The sequence below is a fragment of the Gossypium hirsutum genome, chromosome A06 (genome assembly GCF_007990345.1).
Source record: "Gossypium hirsutum isolate 1008001.06 chromosome A06, Gossypium_hirsutum_v2.1, whole genome shotgun sequence".
In the NCBI taxonomy this organism is placed as follows: Eukaryota; Viridiplantae; Streptophyta; class Magnoliopsida; order Malvales; family Malvaceae; genus Gossypium; species Gossypium hirsutum.
The window spans coordinates 49,335,331-49,360,915 of NC_053429.1; the positions used below are offsets into that span (position 1 = coordinate 49,335,331).

General features: G+C 34.7%; 1 long non-coding RNA gene across 5 annotated transcripts; it reads right to left on the reverse strand.

Annotated features, from left to right (window-relative positions):
* Positions 1 to 4,590: 4,590 nt before the first annotated feature.
* On the reverse strand, positions 4,591 to 24,992 carry LOC107962176 (uncharacterized). Of its 5 annotated transcripts, none has more exons than XR_005928574.1 (6): positions 24,767 to 24,992; positions 24,313 to 24,581; positions 23,279 to 23,902; positions 21,136 to 21,202; positions 20,724 to 20,792; positions 4,591 to 4,784 (listed from the first exon to the last, which is right to left on the reverse strand). It is a non-coding gene; the product is annotated as an uncharacterized lncRNA (long non-coding RNA). The 5 variants fall into 5 exon arrangements; XR_001701532.2 differs by lacking the exon at positions 4,591 to 4,784 and having other exon boundaries at positions 20,538 to 20,792; positions 23,279 to 23,402; positions 23,497 to 23,902; positions 24,767 to 24,990; XR_005928572.1 differs by lacking the exon at positions 4,591 to 4,784 and having other exon boundaries at positions 20,538 to 20,792; positions 24,767 to 24,991.
* Between the last annotated feature and the right edge of the window lie 593 nt (positions 24,993 to 25,585).

Below are 25,585 nucleotides of genomic sequence, written 5' to 3' on the forward strand. Positions count from 1 at the left end.
TAAGCAAACGTTTTCAAACTTAATCATTTTCTTAAGGTAGACATAACCAGACGGTTTTCTCAAAATTATACGAGTCGTTAAGGTGTGGCAATGGTGGTGTGCATGTCTAGGATTGGATCCGAAGGGAGCTTGGTATTTAAGCAGTCCGACGGACTCACCTCCTCTTTTCCTGGTTTCCTACCTGGTGCACAGCTTCTATTCACTTTAACCTACTTTTAAAAGTATCTTTTACAACACCAACTAAGTTTTCCAAACTAAGTAATACGGAATGTTTTGAACGCATCGATGTGGCGCATCGGATCCGGTCCTAACGTCTAGGCCGGGTTTGGGGTGTTACAGGTGTTACAACATGACTATGTTGATTAGTAGTTCAACTGTGTCGTACACTAAACCGGTGTTAGTGCAGTACTTGCGAAAACACACGTATATGGAGCAATATATTTTTAATGGACAACAACCCCATCTTTTTCTTAATAGACACCATGATTTTCCATGCACATTTGTTGTCTCACATTACGCACTTCACCTTGAAATTCTCAGATTGGGAGTTGCAACCCCCGTAACCCGTATCCTTCGCTGAAATAGGGTTACAGAGTATTACCAGAGTTTACAGTGCAAACAAACAGAATTTCAAACATTTCATAATATATCAATTTTCATATAAAAATGAATCAAAATCATTCATATTGTCCTATATACAGGCCCTTAAGGCCCAAAATATGCATTAGAAACAAGTTGGGACTAAATCGGAAACTCAGAGAATGTTTCAAAAAACATTGAAAAATTTCAAAGCTGTAGGGGTCACATGGTCGTCTGGTCAAGTTGTGTGGGCATTCGAAATAGGGACACACGGTCGTGTCCCAGCTCATGTCCGTGCCTATGTAACTTACTGACTTGGGCCACACGGCGAAGCTACACGCTTGTGTGCTAGGCTGTGTACCCTTCGAAATAACCTCACACGCTCATGTGCTAGGCCGTGTAATAGCCTGACTTGTAACCCTTTGAAAGCTATAGGGGACACGCAGCCGTGTCACCTGACCGTGTGTCACACATGGATAAGACACACACCCGTGTCTCTGCCTATATGGACAAAAATAGACCATTTTACAAGCCATATTTCTCACCCAATTTGGCATAAACCTACAACCAACATTATGCATATAAGCAAGCCATAATAAGTATGAAAATCATGCATTTTCTAGCTTTATACAAATTGTATGATCACATACAACCAATATGCCCTTAGGCACCTCAAATGACAATTTACAAACATGACTAACCATGTGTTCAATATAACTAATTGATCAACTAACATATATGCATATTTACCCCAAAACTTACCATGTAGATCATTTAACAAAACATACCATTTGGTACCAAAACTCCATTCTAAAACTAGCATTGAATAACCGTATAAATAATTTCACCAAAACACCAATTTACCACAATTACATCCTATCATGAACCACATATTCAATTTGCATATTCATACCACAATTTTCATCTTCCATAATTGAACCATACCAAGTTATTCATCAACCATTAGAGAGCAAATATTTACATAACATATACTAGACTTATACTATCATCAAAGTGCCAAAACACTAGCCAAGCAAATGGCCAACATTAGCAAAAATAACCTATACATGTCATTATAACCAAACATAAACCAACCAAAAGTATTGAGTGAGCCAATGGATAGTGTGATATAGCTGCGACAAGCTTCCAACCTGAACGAGCTTCCGGTTCACTAAAAACATAAAAAAATACACCGAGTAAGCCTTTAAGCTTAGTAAGTTTATATAACATAGAATTTAACTTACCATTTAGTCACAATTTAGGTAAGTAAACATAGCATATCCCATCTCAATTTGGCCAAATGTAACAGCCCTCACCCGTATTCAATGTCGAAACAGGGTCTGAGGCATTACTGGACTTACCACACGAAAAATCATACAAATCGAGTCATAAATTTGCGTCCAAATTAAAACCATTCACATTCAATCATAAAGTCCCTAGTGCGAGCCTACGAGGCCTAAAACATGCTTTGGAAGTGGCTCGGAACTAAACCGACAACTCAAAAAAATTTTACAAAACTTAAAAAATCTTTCCACTAAACAAGGCTCACACGCCCGTATGGATATGGGACACGCCCATGTGTGCAGGCCATGAGGCTACACATGCCCATGTCCCTACCCCGTGTAACTCTCTATTTTGCAATGCATGAACAAATTGATGTCACACGACTAGGCCATGTGGATAATTAAATTTTAACAAAATAAGTGCAAAATTCACACGCCTAGGACACACCCCCGTGCCTAAGGCCGTGTCATCCACAGGATTGAGACACACGTCCATGTCTCTGCTCGTGTGCTCAATTTTGAGCATTCTATTTCTCAAAATTTAGGTGCAGGGGACACACGGCCAAAACGCATGCCCATGGGGCAGGCTGTGTGTCACACACGGCCTAGACACATGCTCGTGTGTCTACCCCTGTGGACAAAATAAAGGCTATTTACCAAGCCATTTGTCACCCTCATTTACACCCACACACACACAAGTTCAGTGGCATAAACCATTGCATGTTTAAGCAACCAAAACATCCATAATCAAAACTAAATCATGTCATTCAGTACCAACACTTAACATATTTACTGTAGCATGTTCTACCAAATCAATTCATACCAAACTCACATTCACAAGTGTCAACACGAATACTTCCATCATGCCTAATTCTATTTAGATTTCCTAGCACACCAAAGGACTAATCTCATCCATTTCACAACAAACCATTTAATCCATAATAAACATATAGCAACACAATGCAAAACACATAAACAAAAGGCATTAGCACATATACTTATATAAATGGGCTTACAACCATTTTAGCCAAAATAAGCCAATTACATGGCTAAATACTAAATCACCTTAAACAAATATAAGCCAACACATTTGGCCAAATCAAATGACACATATAACAAAATGACCAAGTCCCTATACATGCCATACTTTCAAAATACTAAGATCATCAATACCCAAAAATGAGAGTTTGATAGTGTGGTTCTAATCTCCGAGGATCTCCGATTCGAGTTAGCTTAGTGACACTATAAAACATGAAAAATAAACGGTGTAAGCTATTAGCTTAGTAAGCTCTATGCAGAAATACGCAACCTTACCATGCATATAAAATTTAAATATTATAACATAATTAAATGTAAATTTACCATAGTCTCATGATCATAACTCATTCTACCACAAAACTTGTAACACCCCTAACCCGTATCCGTCGCCAAAAAGGGGTTACGAGGCATTACCTGATGAGACACAAATTCCGAACATTTACATATACACATATGTTATATTCACATAACTAAAGCATAAATCCGTTTAATCATTAAATACATAATCTAAATCATAACAGAATTATCAATGAAAACCCAAAGTCATATATAATCTACTTTCAAATACATACAAAATTCATGTATTATTATCATTAAAGAAACCTAATACCTCAAAGAATTTCAGTATTTAATAACTCATTTTTAAACATATGCTTAATAACTAAGCATATCATATAACCAAAGTTTATTTAATATTAACATATGCAACATTAGCTTTTAAAAATATAATCAATATACATTTGTATATTATACCATATTAACAAACAAAATGAACCATTTTGAGTACAAATATCAACCAAAAGTACATTTATTTTGCATGCTTATGGACATTCACATATCAAACAAAAAATAAGTCATATTGTACAACTTATTAATTATCCATATAAGAGTCATTATCAAACATCAACAAATGGTCAAATATAATTGTCATTATTACCAAGTTATGCGTATTGTACTATAGCAACATTAGCATTTTTTAACACAAATAAAAAATCAAAGAACATCTAAATCGCATGCTAATTTTTCATACCAAAATACATATACTCAACCAATCAATTAGCCATATATATATTCGGTCATCAAATTTAACCACAATATATCATACTATTATCACAACAAAATCTCAACTAGGTATATCATTTCGTAGTTAATTAACATTATTAACTAGATACATTGTACTTGCTCAAATGACCGACTCATCGTCCATAGAACATAGTCATATTTTGCTATCACAGACCCTACCAAAAAGACCAATTACACAAGCAATAATATATTCATAATATGACTTTTATAAACTTGCCACAACCGAAACCACATCCATCACTACATTAACATCACACAAACCGATTCATAACTATCCACAAATGCAAACTATGCCGTCAAACAAACTTACCAATATGAGCTAATTATTAAACCGATTATATGTTATAATCAACACTTCTCTTTGCTGAATCATTTAACTAAACATCACAAACATATTTACCAAGAATATACTTACCAAAATATGCTTATCCCATGTCAAATTAATAAATCATCAATTAACCTACTAATCAAGCTAAACCATATAGCCAAATACCAACTCACATAGCAAAACCTTAACAAAGCATATCAATCAAGTTCACATATATTTATCTATGTATAAACCATAACCGAATCATCAAAACCACAACCAAACATAACAATAATTTGATTAAGACAAAAACTCCAAACTTAACAAAATAATAAGCCATTTTCGCATAACTCATATTTACATAACCCAAAATCAAGTATAAACATAAGCTAGCCTATACATGCCATATGTTTAAGTTCAACTTTATAAAAATACTGAAACAGTCGATAGTGTGATAAACTTCGCTGCCCGAGCTCGTAACTAGTCTCCAAAATCTATAAAACAGAGACAAACATAAATACACACAGTAAGCTATCTTAGCTTAGTAAGTCATAAGCAAATAAATATCTCAATGACATTATCAACTCAATTTAACTAAATCAATTTATGCTTTCATAGTCACATTTAATTTCAAATACACAATTTCATATATAACATATATTTCCATATATAATTTTATTTTGGCCGAATATACATGTATTTATTATCAAAGTAATATTCAATTTCTAAACCATAGTACCATTATAAAATCGAATATACACACTCACAAGCATAGAGTATGAATCAAACTTTAATATCTCATACTTATACATATCATGTGGCCAAATATACTTCACAAATACACATATATATTTACATTAGCATAATGTATAATTTGCATCACATTTCAAATAACCAACTTACCTTATTTTCAAATAAGTAATCAGCTATTTCATACCTGATCACTTAGCTCGTTTTACACATTCGATCAATACTTATCATTGCCCGTTGAACCATTCGGAATTGAATAGGACACTCGAATAATCACACATATAATACAGTGTCAACGTCTCAGACATGGTCTTACATGTAATCACATATCGATTCCACTATCCCAGACAAGGTCTTATTCGTACACATAAATCGGAATCACATATCGATGCCAACGTATTAAACGTGGTCTTACTTGCACACATATATCGATGCCATGGTCTTACTCGCACATCACATATCGGAGTCTTATATCATGACATATATATCCTATCTATTCCTAAGGCTCATGCGGGGCTTTCGGATGTCTAACTCAATCAAATTGAACCTGTAACCATTGCTCTCAAACATATATCATTTCGGCACATTCTCAAAACAATTATAACATTTCAATTCAGCATTTTTAATATACATATATTGAAATTTGTAGCATCTATTTGCCTATAAACTTACCTCGGACAACAGTAATCGAAACAGAATGATTATTCGACAACTTTGGTTTTTCCCCGATCCAAGTCTGATTTCTTTGGTTCTTGATCTTAATTAAGCATGCATATGACCGAACCCTTAACTCTTTATTTCTTTTCTTTCTTACAACATTCGGCCATTTGAGAATATGAATGCATGGCTTTTATTTATTTTATGATTTATTATATCATATGTTATTACTTTAATTACTAATATAACCTTAATGAAATAATTATACAAACATTATATTCATGTCCTTAACCGTCCATCATTTATAATTATGGTCTAATTGCAACATAAATACTTCATATTATAAAGACAACAACAATTAAGCACTTTCACATTTAACTACCAACTTTTTCATTTTACACGATTAAGCCCTTTTATTAAATCGGGCATCCAAACATTAAAATTAAAACACGAAAAATTAACACATATAAATTCACACATAATAAACACAGAAAATAATTTTCAAATATTTTCTGACTCGAATTCGTGGTCCCGAAACTACCGTTCTGAATAGGGTCTAAATCGGGCTATTACAAAACTTACCTCATAATCATCATTTCAAGCATTTAATAAACATTAGCTTTATGTACATACCTGAACCAATTTGAAATGAACTTACACTTATTCTTACTTTTTGACATACCCGTGAACCACTCGGAATAATAACGTCGAATAATCGGGAATTCTTGCACACTAAGTGTCACATATGTAGTCAATGCTACCTCAATCTCATATCGCATAATTGCTCGCTCTCGAGCTAATCAACGGGCTTGCTCACACAAGCTGTCAGTCAAGACATAGCTACTCGATGCTGCTCACACAAGTTGTTAAGTAACCGCAACATATGCTGGTATACTTAGCCACCAGTTGGACATACGAGACCAACACCCAGATCACATAATCACATAACACATGGTAACCCTAGTGACATGTCACTTGTATCCTAATCTATTCCTAAGGTACAATAGGACTTCTCACTTGCCGAATCGTCGTCGAACTCCTTTGTAGAATTATACTCATTCACATAATCAAACATACAATTCATGCAATATTAAAGCATTTAAGTACAATTATTCTATAGCTTATTTTAAACATTCGAACTTACCTCGGTACAAAATGGCTAATAGTTCGATTTAGTCTACAACTTGTTCTTTCCCCGATCTAGGTCAGAACCTCTTCTTTCTTGATCTATAATATAAAATTTAACTCATTCAATCATCACATTATTCAATTTAATCCCAAAAACACCTTATGACAAAAATTACATTTTTACCCCTAACTTCATTTTAGTCCTTAAAGTCGTAAAATGATTTTCATTCAATTTCATCACACCCAAGCCTAGTCGAACCTATTCCTTGCTCATAACAGTCCACATTTTTCATTTATTCATATTTTTACACATATTTTAGAACTTTTACAAATAGGTTCCTATTTGGCATTTTCATCAAAAATCACTTGGTAAATGTTGTTTATCTAACACCAGACATACATTTTCTACCATTAAGCATCAAAATACATAAATATTTAACATGGATAAAATTTTAGACTTTGATTTTCTTTCAAATTAGTCCTGAGAATAGCTAAATCATGTTACAACATTAACAAAAACTTAAAAAAAACATTAAAAACAAGACAAAGACAGACTTACAATCGAGCTTGGAAGCTTGGCCAAAAACCCTAGCTATGGTTGCTTGAGAAATTCAGCTATGGGGGACTAAAGGAGAAGATGACATCTTTTTATTAGTTAATTTGTCTTTATTAACCAAATGACCAAAATGTCCTTAATGCCAAACTTTGAAATTTCACCTAACCATGCCCATTTTTGTCCAACTTAAAGTATAAAGGTCTAATTACCATTTAAGGACCTTCAATTTAAAATTTCATAGCAATTTGACACTTCTAGTTACTAGAACACATATTTTGCACCTATTGCAATTTAATCCTATTGGTCAAATTGGACACCCTATCGCTAAAATTTCTTAACGAAATTTTCACACAATCTTTCAATCATACTGTAGACCTTAAAGAAATAATAAAAGAAAAATTTCTACTTTGGATTTGTGGTCCCGAAACCACTATTCTGATTTGACCCAAAAATGAGTCGTTACAACTCTCCCCCCTTTAGGGATTTTGCCCCCGAGAATCTTACCGAAAAAGAGGATTGGCTACTATTTTCTCATAGCTTCGTCGGTTCCCCATGTAGCTTCTTTGACCCCATGCCTTTGCCAAAAAACTTTCACTAGGGCTATGTTTTTATTTCTCAACTGTTTAACTTCCTAGGCTAGGATCTTGATCGGCTCTTTACCATAAGTCATGTCGGGTCGAATCTTAACCTCAGTTGGTGAAATCACATGAGAGGGATTTGATTGATATCATCACAACATATACACATGAAATACATTGTGGATTCTCTCTAATTATGATGGTAAAACTAGCCGATAAGCCACTGGTCCTATCCTTCCAATAACCTTATACGGACCAATAAAGAGCGGGCTCAGCTTGCCTTTGCGACCAAATCTAAGAATTTTCTTCAATGGAGACACTTTTAGAAATACCTTATCACCGTTTTGAAATTCAATTTCCTTTCGTTTTAGATCCGCGTACGATTTCTATCTATCTGAAGCTGCTTTCAAACAATCATGAATTATTTTCACTTTTTCTTCTGTTTCTCTAGCTAAGTCAACCCCGTGAATCTGTCTCTCACTAAGCTCAGTCTAATACAACGGAGTTCGACACTTGCGACCATACAATGCCTCATACGGTGCCATTTTTATACTCGACTGAAAACTATTGTTATAAGCAAATTCGACTAACGGTAGATATTTCTCCCAATTACCTTCAAACTTTAAAACACAACAGCGAAGCATATCTTCGAGTACTTGAATCATCTGAAAAAGATTGATCGTCGATCTGTAGATGAAATGTGATCTTAAAGTTCAACTTTGTACCCAAAGCTTCTTGTAACTTCTTCCAAAATCATGAAGTAAATCTCGGATCTCTATCCAAAATAATAGAAATAGGCACTCCATGTAATCTAACAATTTCAGCAATGTACAATTCAACTAGCTTATCAAGTGAATAGTCGGTACGTACCGGAATAAAATGATCCAATTTCATCAATCTATCAACGATGACCCAAATAACATCTTTTCTCTTCGGAGTTAGAGGTAATTCAGTTACAAAATCCATCATAATTCTGTCTCATTTCCACTCGGGAATCATCACAGACTGAAGTAAACCCGAAGGTACTTGGTGTTCGGCCTTTACTTGTTGACAAACTAAACATCTCAATACAAATTCAGAAATATCTCATTTCATACCCAACCACCAATACAATTTCTTCAAATCATTATACATCTTCATATTTCCTGGGTGAATAGACAGACAACTACTATGTGCCTCGTAAAGAATTTTCTGAATAAGCTCGGTATCTCTCGGTGCACAAATACTACCTCGGAACATCAAACAATCATCGTCCCCAATTTGAAAATCTAAATCACTAGTCGATTCGCACTGAACTCTTTTTGCTTGAAGTTCTTTGTCACTTTTTTGAGCTTTGCAAATTTGCTAAAGAAATACTGGCCTAGCTTTCAACTTAGCTATAATCGAGTCATCATCAGATAAAGTCAGTCGTGTATTCATTGCTCTCAAAGCAAACAAATATTTCCTACTCAAAGCATCGGCGACTACATTCACCTTTCCCGGCTGATAATCAATTAGTAACTCATAGTCTTTCAACAACTCGAGTCATTTCCATTGTCGTAAATTCAAATCCTTTTAAGTCATTAAATATTTCAAACTCTTATGATCGGTAAAGATGTGTCACTTCTCACCGAATAAATGGTGTCGCCAAATCTTTAAAGTAAACACAATGACAGCCAATTCCAAGTCGTGCGTCGGATAATTCTTCTCATGCGGTTTCAACTGTCTCGAGGCATAAGCTATCACTTTTCCCTCTTGCATCAACACACATCCAAGACTGTTCAACAACGCGTCACTGAAAATCACAAACTCTTTTCCTAATTCAGTTTGCGCTAATACCGGTGCCTCAGTTAACAATGCTTTCAACTATTCAACACTCTTTTGGCATTTCTCAAACCCCTAGAATTTAACATTTTTCTGTAACAACTTTGTCATAGGTGTAGCAATCATCGAGAATCCCTTAACAAAACATTGATAATACCCGGCTAGGCCCAAAAAGCTTCTAACCTAGGATACATTTCTCGGTGGTTTCCAATCAACAATTGCTGAAATCTTACTTGGATCAACTCTTACACCTTCTGCTGAGACAATATGCCCCAAAAATCTGACTTCTCGGAGCCAAAACTCACTTTTGCTGAATTTAGCAAACAATTTCTTATCTCTCAAAGTCTGCAATACAATTCTTAAATGTTCGGCATGCTCAGACTCATCTTGGGAATAAATCAAAATGCCATCAATGAACACAACTACAAACTTGTCTAAATACGGTCAGAAGATCCAATTCATCAAATCCATAAAAACAACAGGAGCATTATTTAATCCAAAAGGCACAACAAGAAATCCATAGTGCCTATACCTCGTTTTGAATGCGGTTTTCGGCACATCCAAGTCTTTAACTCTCAACTGATAATAACCAGATCAAAAATCTATCTTCGAGAACATTGTTGCCCTTTTCAACTAGTCAAACAAATCATCAATCCTCGGTAACAGATACTTGTTCTTTATCGTAACCTTGTTGAGTTGGCGATAATCGATACAAAGTCTCATTGATTCATCATTCTTTTTAACGAATAATACCGGTGCACCCAGGGAGAAAAACTCGGTCTCGCAAAACCCTTATCTGTCAACTTTTGTAACTGAGACTTTAATTCTTTGAACTTGGTTGGAGCCATTCTATATGGAGCTATCGATATCGGTGTAGTCCCCGGTACCAAATCAATAGCAAACTCCACCTTTCTGATCGGTGGTAACCCAGGCAACTCTTCTCAAAACACATCCGGATAATCACAAACTACCGATACAGATTTGATCTTCAATTCAAACACCTTAGTATTCAGTATATAAGCAAGAAATGCCTCACAGCCCTTTCTTACATACCACTGAGCCGACATCGATGAAATCAAAATAAACAATTCACCCAACTCAACCTATCAAGTTTCATTGTTTTGACTTTTCAATTCAATAACCTTTTGTCTACAATTCACTACGACATCATGTAGAGTCAACCAATCCATTCCAAGTATCACATCAAACTCATCAAATGGAAAAAGCATTAAGTCAGCCGAAAAATAGTGATCCCGAATCATTAAAGGACAACTCTTGCAAACTTTATCAATTAAAACATGTTTGCCTAAGGGGTTCAACACCTTAATCACAAACTCAGTAGACTCAACAGGCAAATTCTTACTAGATACCAAATTCATGCAAATATAGGAATGAGTCGATCTAAGATCAATTAAAGTAGCTACATTAGTATCATAAAGAGAAAATGTACCAGTGATCACATTAGGGGAGAACGCATCCCCGCGAGCATGAATAGAATAAGCTCTTGCAGGTGCTTTAGCTTCCGATCTCATAGCTGAGTCTTTGGATACTCCTCTGCTACTAGTCCTATTTCTCGTGTTTCTCACTGGCTTCCCTCTAGCAGTAGTGTTACTCGATCTTGCATACTGAAAATTATCTTTCTCAGCCATTTCAAGGCAGTCCTGGATAAAGTTATCTTGGGAGCCACATTTAAAACAAGCCCGTTTATTCATCCTACATTCACCAAATTGTCATCTACCGCAATACTGACATTCAGGCTTACTAGACCTAGCATTACCTACGCTCGCTATGGATGTAGTTTGGGCCTTAGAACTTGAATATTGCTTCCCACAATCTCTATTGGGATACCTGGCTGAAGCATTGGAGTGAGCATACAAATCTCTCAATTTCTTTGACGAAGATTGAAACGACTTATTCATTGACCTCTTTCTCGAATCTCTAGCCTCAAACTCAGTTTTTCTCTTTTCTTTACTCAACTTTTCGACTTTGCAAGCTTGTTCTACTAGCACAACAAATTCTTTCAACTCTAAAATTCCAACTAACAGCTTGATGTCCTCATTCAGCCCATCTTCGAATCTCTTCCACATAATAGCCTCTATTGAAACACATTCCTAAGCATACTTACTGAGTCTAACAAACTCCCACTCGTATTCAGTCATAGCCATTCAGCCTTGTTTCAACTCCAAGAACTCTATGCATTTTTTATCAATAAACCGTTGACTGATGTACTTCTTTCTAAATTCCTCTTAGAAGAATTCCTCAGTAACTCTTTCCCTTGGTACCACTAATATTAGAGTGTTCCACCACTGATATATCGTATCTCTCAGAAGTGATATAGCATATTTCAAGCACTAATTTGGGGTGCAAAAAACCTCATCAAATACCCGGATAGAGTTCTCAAGCCAGATTCTTCTCTTTCAAGATCATCATCCACATTTGCCCTAAATTCTTCAGCCCCTTGTTTCAGAATCTTATCAACTAGAGGCTTATTCAATCTTACCAATTCCATACCTTGGGGAGCTACAAGAACCGATTCGGGGTTAGGTGGGGATAGAGGATGTTGGGCAACCGGATTTGTCCGAACAAACTTGGCAAACCACTCATTCATCCTTTGGAAGAAGGTTTTTTAGCCTCTCCTCCTTGACTAATCGTCAATGGTCTACTTTCAGATGGCATGGTCCCTTGAGCGGGATCCGACGCATTACTCTCAATGTCATCAGCCACTTCTCAGTCAGGATCCATTTACTATATGAAAACACAGTTTAAATTGTCAGGAGTCGTTACACTATCAAAATTTATATATGGCATGTATAGCTAGACTCTTACACACGCTACATTAGTCTGAGAATCGACTAAACCATAACTCTGACACTACACCTCTCACCCGTATTCAATGCCCGAACAGGGTTCGAGGTATTACTGGACTTACCACACGAACAATCATACAAATAGAATCATAAATTTGCATCAAATTAAAACCATTCACATTCAATCATAAAGTTCCTAGTACAAGCCTACGAGGCCCAAAACATGCTTTGGAAGTGGTTTAGGACTAAACCGACAACTCGAAAAACTTAAAAAACCTTTCTACTAAACAGGGCTCACACGCTCGTGTGGACATGAGACACACCCACGTCGGCAGGTTGTGTGGCTACACACGCCCGTGTCCCTACCCCGTGTAACTCTCTGTTTTGCAATGTATGAACAAATATATATCACACGGCCAAGTCACACGCCCGTGTGCTAGGTTGTGTGGATAATTAATTTTTCACAAAATAAGTACAAACTTTACACGCCCAAGACAAACTCCTGTACCTGAGGCCGTGTCATCTAAACGGCTATGACATCCACCCATGTTTCTACCCGTGTGCACAATTCTGAGCATTTTGTTTCTCAAAATTTAAGTGCAAGGGACACATGACCAAAACGCATGCCCATGGGGCAAACTATGTCGCACGGCCTAGGCACATGCCCGTGTGTCTTCCCATATGGACAAAATAAAGACTATTTACCAAGCCATTTGTCACCCTCATTTACAACTACACACACAAGATCAATGGCATAAACCATGGCATGTTTAACCAATCAAAACATCCATAATCAAAACTAAATCATGCCATTCATTACAAACACTTAACATATTTACTATAGCATGTTCAACCAAATCAATTCATACCAAACTCACATTCACAAGTGTCAACATGAATACTTCCATCATGCCTAATTCTACTTAGATTTCCTAGCACACCAAAGGACTAATCTCATCCATTTCACAGCAAACCATTTAATCCATAATAAAATATAGCAACCCAATGCAAAACACAAAAACAAAAGGCATTAGCACATATACTTATATAAATAGGCTTACAACCATTTTAGCCAAAATAAGCCAATTACATGACTAAATACTAAATCACCTTAAACAAATAAGCCAATACATTTGGCCAAATCAAATGACACATATAACAAAATGACCAAATCCCTATACATGCCATACTTTCAAAATACTAAGATCATCAATACCCAAAAAGAGAGTTTGATAGTGTGATTCGAATCTCTGACTATATCTGATTCGAGTTAGCTTGACGACACTATAAAACATGGAAAATAAACGGAGTAAGCTATATAGCTTAGTAAGCTCGTATGCAGAAATACACAACCTTACCATGCATATAACATTTAAATGTTATAACATAATTAAATGTAAATTTACCATAGTCTCATGATCATAACTCTTTCTACCACAAAACTTACCTCATAATAATCGTTTCAAGCATTTAATAAACATTAGCTTTACGTACATACCTAAACCAATTCGAAATGAACTTACACATATTCTCATTTTTTGACGTACTCGTGAACCACTCGGAATAATAATGTCGGATACTCGGGAATTCTTGCACACTAAGTGCCACATATGTAGCCAATGCTACCTCAATATCATATTGTGTAATTGCTCACTCTTTAGCTAATCAACGGGCCTAATTACACAAGCTGTCAATCAAGACGTAGCTACTCGGTGCGGCTCATACAAGTTGTTAAGTAACTGCAACATATGCCGGTATACTCAACCATGGATAGGACGTATGAGACCAGCACCCAGATCACATAATCACATAACACATGGTAACCCTAGTGACATGTCACTTGTATCCTAATCTATTCTTAAGGTTCAACGAGACTTCTCACTTGCCGAATCGTCGTCGAACTTGTTCGTAGAATTATACTCATTCACATAATCAAACATACAATTTATGCAATATTAAAGCATTTAAGTACAATTATTCTAAAGTTTATTTTTAACATACGAACTTACCTCGGTACAAAATGGCTAATAGTTCGATTTAGTCCACAACCTTGTTCTTTTCCCGGTCTAAGTCAGAACCTCTTTTTTCTTAATCTATAATATCAAATTTAACTCATTCAATCATCACCTTATTCAATTTAATCCCAAAAGCACCTTATGGCAAAAATTACATTTTAGCCACTAACTTTTCAACTTTTTACATTTTAGTCCCTAGGCTCGTAAAATGATTTTCATTCAATTTCATCACACCTAAGCCTAGCTAAACCTATTCCTTGCTCATAACAGTCCACATTTTTCATTTACTCACATTTTTACACACATTTTATAACTTTTACAAATATGTCTCTATTTGATATTTTCATCAAAAATCACTTGGTAAATGTTGTTTATATAAAACCAAACATACATTTTCTACCATTAAACATCAAAATACAAAAATATTCAACATGGGTAAAATTTTAGACTTTGATTTTCTTTCAAATTAGTCCTTAGAATAGCTAAATCAAGTTACAACATTTACAAAAACGTAAAAATAATTTAAAACGGGACAAAGACGGACTTACAATCGAGCTTGGATGCTTGGCCAAAATCCTTAGCTATGGTTGCTTGAGAAATTCGGCTAGGGGGACTAAATTGGAGAAGATGACATCTTTTTATTAGTTAATTTGTCTTTATTAACCAAATAACCAAAATGCCTTTAATGCCAAATTTTGAAATTTCACCTAACCATGCCCATTTTTGTCCAACTTAAAGTATAAAGGTCTAGTTACCATTTAAGGACCTCCAATTCAAAATTTCATAGCAATTAGACACCTATAGCTTCTAGAACACATATTTTGCACCTATTACAATTTAGTCCTATTGGTCAAATTGGACACTCTATCGATAAAATTTCTTAACGAAATTTTCACACAATCATTCAATCATACTGTAGACTTTAAAGAAATAATAAAATTAACATTTCTACTTCGAATTTGTGGTCCTGAAACTACTATTCTAATTTGACCCAAAAGCGGGCTGTTACACCAAATGCCTAAGTGCACATTCACCAACATGTTAGTCATGTAACGCATATAGTAGTTAATAAATATGGATGAACATAACCACTAAGCAAATTTTATATAAAAGTATCATCAATTTCATGTTTCTATATATCATGTAATATCATTTCCATGTATTTCATTTATATATTTGTTATAGTTCATATCGAACTCATATTATGTCGCAACAGAACATTGCCCATTGAATTATTTAGAATATCGTTGGATACTTAGGATAGCCCACACTTAGTGTGTTAAACTATAATCTGTCAATTCCTGTACATATATGCACATACAAGCTATGAATTGGTATGCTCTCACGAGCTGTAAATTGGTAAGCACATACGAGATGAGAATCAGTAAGCTCTCATGAGCTGCTATCGGTAAGCTCATACGAGCTTAGAATTGGTAAGCTTTCACGAGTTGCAATTAGTAATCCCTAATGACATGTCATTTGTATCCTAAGGATTCTTAAGGTTCAAATGGGACTCGGTAATTTTCGTACATCGTCGGATATGCAATATTATTTATACATGGCAATTTTACAAATCACATACATATAATTCAATTAAAACATGTAAATACACTATTTAATTACACAAACTTACCTTGACGAGTATACGTAGATACGAAGGCGATTAATCCAAGATTTTCTCTTTACCTCGATCTAACTCCGTATGAGGTTTGACTGGATCTATATAGATAAAATTAACTCAATTTTATATATATTTCATTCAATTTAGTCCAAAACATACTTTTGGAAAATTTTACATTCTGCCCCTATTCTTTTAAATTCTTTGCAATTTAGTCCTAGCTCATAAAATGAAAATTCATGCAATTCATCCTTAACCCATTGTAGCCAAATTTTATATAGGTCCCTAGAAAACCTTATATTTCATTTATTTCACAAATTTACCATGTATAATTTCTATTTTTCAATTTAAGCCCTATTTGACAATTTCATCAAAAATCACTTAATAAAAGTTATTTATCTAACAACAACCTTCCTTTTCTAGCATCAAACTTCAAAACGCATATACATGCATCAATGGTAAAATCCTCATAGTTTAATAGTATCAAAAATTAGTCCCGGGGCTAGCTAGATTAAGCTATAACAATTTTGGAAACATAGAAATCATCAAAAATAGGATAAAAATGCATACCTAATTTAGCATTCAAAGTGGCTGAACCCTAGCTCAAAATTACTTCTTTTTCTCCTTAAAAATAGGTTGAAGATAGAAATGGAAGATGAAAGCTTTATTTATTATTATTATATCATTTAATTACCTATTTACTTATTTAACCTTTAAAATTAATCTAAATTTCAAAATTGCTAAGCTATCATATTCCACTATCTCATTAATGGTTTAATTACCATATAAGGACCTCCACTTTAAATTCCTGTAGCTATTTAATACCTTTAGCTCTTAGACTTCAACTTTTGCACTTTACGCAATTTAGTCCTTTTTATCAAATTAAGGATGTAAACGGTAAAATTTCTTAACGAATTTTTTATACAGTAATACTATCATGCAGTAGCAAATAAAATAGTAATAAAATAAATTTTTTGAATTAATATTTGTTATCCCAAAACCACTGTTTCGATTTCACTAAAAATGGGCTGTTACAACTATCCCCCTGAAGGAATTTTCATCCCCAAAAATTTTACCATAAAAGAGGTTCGAATATTGCTTTCTCGTAGCTTCCTCAAGTTCCCAGGTGGTTCCTCTAATCCATGTCATTGCTAAGAACTTTTTCCAGAGCTATGTTCTTGTTTCTAAATTCTTTCACCTCTCGTGTTAGAATTCTAATCGGTTCCTCACTGTATGACATGTCAGATTGAATCTCGACATCCATCGGGAAAATAACATGTAAAGGGTTAAATTAGTATCGTCATAACATAGACACGTGAAAGACATTATGAATCCTTTCAAGTTCTGACAGTAAAGCTAATCTGTATGCAACAGGTTTGATTCTTTCAGTAATCTTGTACGGCCCGATAAATAGCGGATTCAGCTTTCCTTTGCGATCGAATCAAAGAACTTTCTTCTAGGGTAATACTTTCAGTAATACTTTATCCTCGAATTGAAATTCTATATATTTACATTTAAGATCCGCATACGATTTTTGATGATCTGAAGCTGCTTTAAAGCTATCTCAGATTGCTCACTTTTTTTTTCAATCTCACGAATCAAATCAACCCCATGTATCTTTTTCTCACTAAGATTGATCTAGTATAATGGAGTTCGGTATGACCATACAAAGCCTCATACAGTGCCATTTTTATACTTGACTAAAACCTGTTATTATACGCAATTTTGACTAACGATAAATATTTCTCCCAGTTGCCTTCGAACTCTAATACACAGCAGCAAAGCATATCTTTGAGAATCTGAATCACATGTTCAGACTAACCATCGGTCTGAGGGTGAAATGCAGTTCTAAAATGCAACCGTGTACCAAGAGCTTCATATAACTTTTTCCAAAATTGTGATGTAAACCATGGATATTTATCCGAAATAATGGAGACTGGTACTCCATGTAATCTGACAATCTCAGAGATATATAACTCAACCAGTTTATCAAGGGAGAAATCTGTATGTACCAGAAAAAAATGTTCAGACTTCGTCAAACGGTCAACGATAACCCAAATGACATCTTTCTTTCTCAGAGATAGGGGTAAACTCGTTACAAAGTCCATAGTAACTCGATCCCATTTTCACTCTGGTAACATCACTGGCTGTAATAATCCAGAAGGTATCTGATGTGTAGCTTTAACTTGCCGACATACTAAGCATTTAGATACAAAGTCACATATCTCACATTTTATTCCTGGCCACCAGTACTTCTGTTTCAAGTTACCATACATCTTACTACTTTCCAGGTGAACAGACAAGCTACCACTATGAGTTTTATGTAAGATTCTCTGAATAAGCTCTGGATTCTTCGGTACACCAACTCTACCTCTAAACAGTAAACAATCATCAGGTCCTATCTAAAATTCTGAATCAGAAGTTGATCATACTGTACCCGTTTAGCTAGCAACCCACTATCACATTTCTAAGCTTCGCAAATCTATTGTAAAAATATCAATTTAGCTTTTAACTCGACTAAGATCAAGCCATCACTAGATAAATTCAGTCGTGTATTCATCGCTCACAGAGCAACAAGGACTTTCTACTCAAAGCATCAGCAACTACGTTTGCTTTTCCCAGATGATAATCAATGATCAATTCATAATCTTTTAACAGTTCAAGCCATCTACACTATCTTAGATTCAGATCTTTCTACGACATTAGATACTTAAAACTCTTGTGATTAATAAATAGGTGACATTTTTCGCTGAACAGATGGTGTCGCAAAATTTTCAATACAAACACAATAGCTGCCAACTCTAAGTCATGTATCAGATAGTTCATTTCATGCGGCTTTAACTGTCTAGAAACATAAGCTATTACTTTGCCTTCATGCATCAAAACATAGCCTAATCCATTTAAAGATGCGTCGTTAAAAATAAAAAAATCCTTTACCCTATTCAGACTGAACTAGAAGTGGTGTTTCGATCAATAGTGCTTTCAACTGATTGAAACTTTGCTGACATTTATCAGACCATTCAAACTTTAGATCTTTCTATAATAGCCGCATCATCGATGTAGCTACTATTGAGAACCTTTTGATGAATCTTCTGTAATAACCAACTAATCCCAAAAAACTTCTGACTTCAAATACGTTTCTCAGTGGTTTCTAGTCAACAACTGCAGAAATTTTACTCAGGTCAACTCTGATGCCTTTAGGCGATATTATATGTCCCAAAAAACTCCTTTAGGCGATATTATATGTCCCAAAAAACTGACTTCTCGAAGCCAGAACTCGCATTTGCTAAATTTACCAAACAATTGTTTATCTCGTAAAATTTGCGACACAACACTCAAATGCTCAGCATGCTCGGATTCATCTCGAGAATATATCAGAATATCATCAATAAGTGCCATAACAAATCTGTCTAAATATGGTCTAAAAATTCTATTCATCAAATCTATAAATACTTCAGGTGCATCAGTTAAACCAAACGACATCACAAGAAATTTATAGTGTCTGTGTAACACCCCTCGCCCGTATTAGACGCCGGGATAGGGTTCGAGGTGTTACCTGACTTAAACTCAACTAATCACACAAAAACTGAGCCGTAAAATTTTGATCAATTTAAAACTTTTCATTTCATATACATTTTGTCCCTTAAACGGGCTCACGAGGCCCAAAACATGCATTAGAGGCGATTCGGGGCTAAACCGAGAACTTAAGAAAAACTTGAAAAATTTCATGCTTTAAAGCTCCAGACGCCCGTGTAGATATAGACCGTGTAGTCACACATGCTCATGTGGCTTGGGACACACCCGTGTCCTTAGCCCGTATGCAACACTGACTTTAAAACACGGCCATGGCACACGCCCATGGGGACAGACCGTGTATCACACATGGTCTAAACATATGCTTATGTGTCTACCCATGTAGATAATTAAAAGGCTATTTTTCAAGCCATTTGTCACCCTTACAACATATGCACGCATACTTATCCAATAATATACATGGCATAAATGAACTCTTAAACATCTACAAACATGTTATGCTCATGTCAATTTCTTATGCAATAAATATCATAAATTTTACTCACATTATTACCACATACTTGTCATAAGTATCATTACGTCACAAACCTCATGTCCATCACTAGACATGCATAATCATATCCACAAATCATTTATGAGGCATTATTAACTATTTACCAATCAATTAATCTTGCATCAGTTACTCTATTTATGAGGCATTATTAACTATTTACCAATCACTTAATCTTGCATCAGTTACTAACTCATCAGTAAATCTCAATTCAATCTCTAGGCATACATGTTATAAGCCACATCACAAGAGATAATAACATACATGCATAAGAATAATCATATATGTCCATAACATCATTAGCCGACATAGGCCCATTCATATGACTATATACTACCTTAAGAACAAGCCAATGCCTTTGGCTATATCATAATATCACATACTCAACATTAAAACCCTATACATGCCATAGACTCAAAACACTAGGATTTACTTACGCCGATAACGTTAACTCGACAGTGTGATAATATCTCTGACGGCCTCCAACCTGAGCTAACCTGGTAACCCTAGAGAGCATGGAAAACAAAAGGAGATAAGCTTTACGCTTAGTAAGTTCATATGAAAACAATAAGTAATTCATTAACATGTTTTATCAATGTTTACAACATATTCTCAAATTCACAACAAGCTGTCTTCCTAAGAAACAGTCACTAAATTATTTATATCTGGAGCTACATAACTCCAAATTAAGTTCCGTTAATTTTCCTTGAAACTAGACTCGTGTACCTTTTTACCATGAACCATTACTAGCCATTCCAATAGTTAGATTACAAAACATCATTTTCAAGCCACTATTGGCTAAGTTGTCCAATACATGCCATTATACCAAAATGATTTCACTATATATACCTAAAATTGCTAGTTGATAGTGTGACGATGCTCCAGTGATCTTCCAACCTTCACGAGCTTCCGAACACTATAAAACAGGAAAAAATAAACAGAGTAAGCATTACATGCTTAGTAAGTTCGTATAACGGAAACAAAACTTACCAATCTTGCTTATTAAATCTAGGCATACAATGTTATATTCCATCCATTTGGCTAAATTGCCTAATCACATTCATTCAATCAAACATGTTAGTCACCAAAATCTTCATATCAATCAAGTAACATAAATGAGCTCATCAAGAAAAATTCTTTCAAGTCATTATCATATCATATCAAGATTTTCATGCCATATCAAGAGTTTTATGTCCGTTGAATTATTGAATTTCAATGGATGCTTAAGTAGTACCCTCGAAGTGTACGATTCGGTAATCCATCAATTTCTTATTCATGGGTACCCATTAGGGCACTTAACCAAGAAACATTCTCTCAAGCCACGCATCGTATAATAGGATTGCCAGTCCAGCCTAGATCCCTTATATAACGTAAGCTCAAAGGAGCTCGATTAGGATTATCAGTCCAGGCTAAACCCTAATAATAGCGTATACTCGAGAGATATTATATCAAGATTGCCTGTCTGGGCTAAATCCTTTCTATAACAAGGTCACTAGAATTACTCGTTCGAGCTAAATCTCGTCTGCAGCAAATGCAGGACTTTATTAGTTTTGGTAAAGCTCATATAATCATGGAAATTCAACATTCAATCGGGACTCAACCCTTTTTCACCATTTTCAAGCATGTATCAAATTTCTCATGATAGAATTCAAGTCATGTAAATCAATATAAATCACATTCCACACAACACAACATTCAATTAAACATATTTATATGCCGGATTAAATTACACGAACTTACCTCGACACTTGTTCGCGTAAAAATTTACTAATCTAAAATCTTTTCTTTTCCTCAATCTAACCTCGAATTAGTATTGTCTGGATCTATATAAATTAATTTAAACATTAATTTCACACATTTTATATTTCAATGGATTCAATTTACGTCCTAAGCAAAATTACCATTTTGCCCCTAACTTTTCCATAAATTCTGTCCCTAGGCCCGGAAAGTGAAACTTATGCAAATTACTCTCTATTCCAAGCCTAACCAAAGCCCCATTAAAACTTTTCCAGTACATGTATTCCTAAAATTTCAAAAATTTTCATCAAATTTTACAACTTTTTATTTTAGTCCCTAAATCATGTTTTCATCAAAAATCACTTTGTATAAGTTGTTTATCTATCAATAATCGTTTATTTTCTACCTTGAATTCCTAATTTCCAGCATAATACATCCATGACCCATTTTCATACCTTGATAACTTTTCAAATTAATCCCTTAAATAGAGAGATTAAGTTATTTCGGTTTCAAAAAAACCAAAATTACTAAAAACGGGACAAGAGAATTTAGCCAATTAAGCCTTCAAAGTTTCCCCTATCTCCTAGGGTTTCCATAAAATTTTAGGTTAAAGATTAAAATAATAAGATGATATTTTCTTTTATCATCTTTTAATTAATTTAATTATTTCAAATTTCAATTTAGTTCTTGACCTTTTCTAATTTTTCCATGGATAAGTCACCAAGAATCTACATACTTTTCTTTAATGATCAAATTACCATATAAGCACCTCTAGATTTGAATTCCATAGCTATTTGATCCTTATAGCTACTAGAATTCAACTGTTGCATTTTATGGAATTTAGTCCTTCTCGTAATTAAACACTTAATCGACAAAATTTTCATAATCAAAATTTTCACACGACATGCCTATCATATTACGAACTATATAATAAAATAAAAGTAAATTATATTTTTGGGTCGAATTTGTGGTCTCGATACCACTGTTCCGATTTCACTAAAAAATAGGTTGTTATAGTTTTGGTGGCAAAAAAATCACAACAAATGAGAGATCCATTAGTGTGACTGGAGAAGGCTTAGTGAACTAAAAGAGGACAGGGGAATGGGATTTTAATGTTTATCAAAATTTAATGTTGTGATGTTAACAAAACAAGGGTGACGTTTGATTTGTTATCTGGATTCATTATTAGCAAAATTATTAAAAGTCAAGTATTACCCAAATTCTAATTTCATGCAAGCTAGGTTGGAGACATTACCATCATATACCTGGAGGAGTATATGGTTGACAAAAGGATTCTTTGAAAAAGGTTTTTGCTAGCGAATTCGATCAGGAAAATAAGTTCAAATTTGGGATGAGGCTTGGATCCCACGCACTGATGACTACAAATTGGAGAATTCAAACATGTTTGGGACATGTATCAAACCTTATTGAACATAATAAAAACAAATGGAAAGAAGAACCCATAAAGAGTACCTTTCCACCTTACAGACTCTGAAAGAATCCTGTGCATCCCGCTTCCTTTGGAGTAAGAAATGGATAGAATAGTTTGGCACGGTGAAGCATCAGGGGAGTATATAGCGCAGAGTGGGTATAAAAACTTAATACAGACCAAAAGCCAAACAAATATGCAAGCTAACCACAATTATTACAAGCCATTGTACAAAAAACTATGGTGCATTGATTTTCCCTCAAAAACAAAAATTCTAGTATGAAAACCCTAAATAATTATCTACCTAATTTCTCTAATCTATTTCAAAGAAGATTGGGCAATGGTAGTAATTGCCCTAGATGCACCAACTATCCTAAAACAACAGATCATGTATTCAAGAACTGTCCTTTTGCTACTGCAGTTTGGTCAAGGCTAGGCTTTAGATGGACCCTGGAACAAAACCAATTGCAATATAAGGATTGGGTGAAAATACTGTTTGAAAAATAATAAAGTCAACAGATAAAGATTATTGTAGGGACTATTTGGGGGTTATGGATGGCTAGGAATAAATTGGTACACTAGAATTTGGTTAAGTCAGAAACATGTCTAATTCAGTTTACCCAAAGCTATATAAAGGAAATTGAGGGAGTAAAAAAGAAATTACTTGTGAACCCAATACGAAAGGAAAATTGGAAACCCTCAGAAGGTTCAAATGTTAAAATTAACTTCGACACTACTTTTGACAGACAGAACAAAAGATCACCCACTGGAATTATGATTAGAAATATTGACGTTGACGTTCTAAAATTAATCTATAAAAACGATCACATTCCGACAGCCTTTGCAGTCGAGGCACTCACATGTGTCTAAGTAGTGAGATTTGGGGCAGAATCTGGTTTCATACGAGTTGAAATTGAAGGTGATACGTTATCTGTTATTAGGAAAATACAAAGTCAGGATGAAGACAGATCCGAGATAAGGGCCTATATTTTTGAAGTAAAAAGAAGGAGAAGGAACTTTATCTCTTGTAGATTTCAACATTCAGGGAGAAAAGCAAGCATAGTGGCCCATTCCCCAGCAATAGAAGGGTTAAAAGAAAGAGAAAGTACTCATCTGAATATGGTTGGACCTAGTGTGGTCGTTAAGGCAGATGCAAATGATAGAAATGGTGTCACCGAAGGTAGTAGAGTTGTCAGGACGTAAAATCAAGACATGAGAAGGTTGTTAAAAGAAAAAGGGAAAACATATCAAGCAAAGGAAAGTTAAGTTGTAAATTCTTAGAATAAGAAATGTGATAATAGAAAGGATGGGTACCTCAGATCCACGGATGGTAGAAATTCGCCAACAAATAATGCGAGTTAAGTCCGCCATTGAAGAGGTATGAGTCATTTGGTAAGGGTCGAAATGTGTGGATTTCCTCCAGAGCATTGAAAGGAAGAAATAGGTAAAGAAGACAAAGGAAACACAGAAATGGAACAGGCTATGAGATTGAATTTTTTGGGTTTGTTATCTTTTTGTTTTTTTTTTTTTTTTGATATGGACTTGTTTGGATTAGGTTTTGAATTAAATTAGGTTTTTTGGGCTTTTTATGTAGGTAGGCCTTCTTGTTAAAGCTTTGATGGTTTTTTAAAATAAAATGCAGGCTGGGTCTTTTAGTTAAAAAAAAGAATTTAGAAAACCAAATAAAAAATGTTAAAAATACCAATTTAAAATATTAGCATATAGTTTGGATCACATTTTTATTATAAAAATACCAATTAAAACAAAAAAAATTTAAAAATGACAGGCATTAGCGTGGAGGGAGATGAATTAATAGTGATAAAAAGCTGAGAATGGGAAGAAAATGATAGATTGTACATAAGTAACATAATTAATGAAATTAAAGATAGATTACCCAGATTCAAAACCTTAACTTTTAGGCATCTTCCTCGATAGGAAAACAAAGCGGTGCATGGTTTAGCAGTGTGGGGAAGGCAATTCGACTCTCTGATTTCCTGGGTGGAAGAAATCCCTTCAGAAATAGAGTGTCTTATAACAAAAAATAGAAATAGGTGCCAAAGAAGGTAAGAAGTAATCATGTTGTAGAGACCAGAGAAAATGGTAGGGGCGTGGTTCTTCGAGGATGCTCAGAGA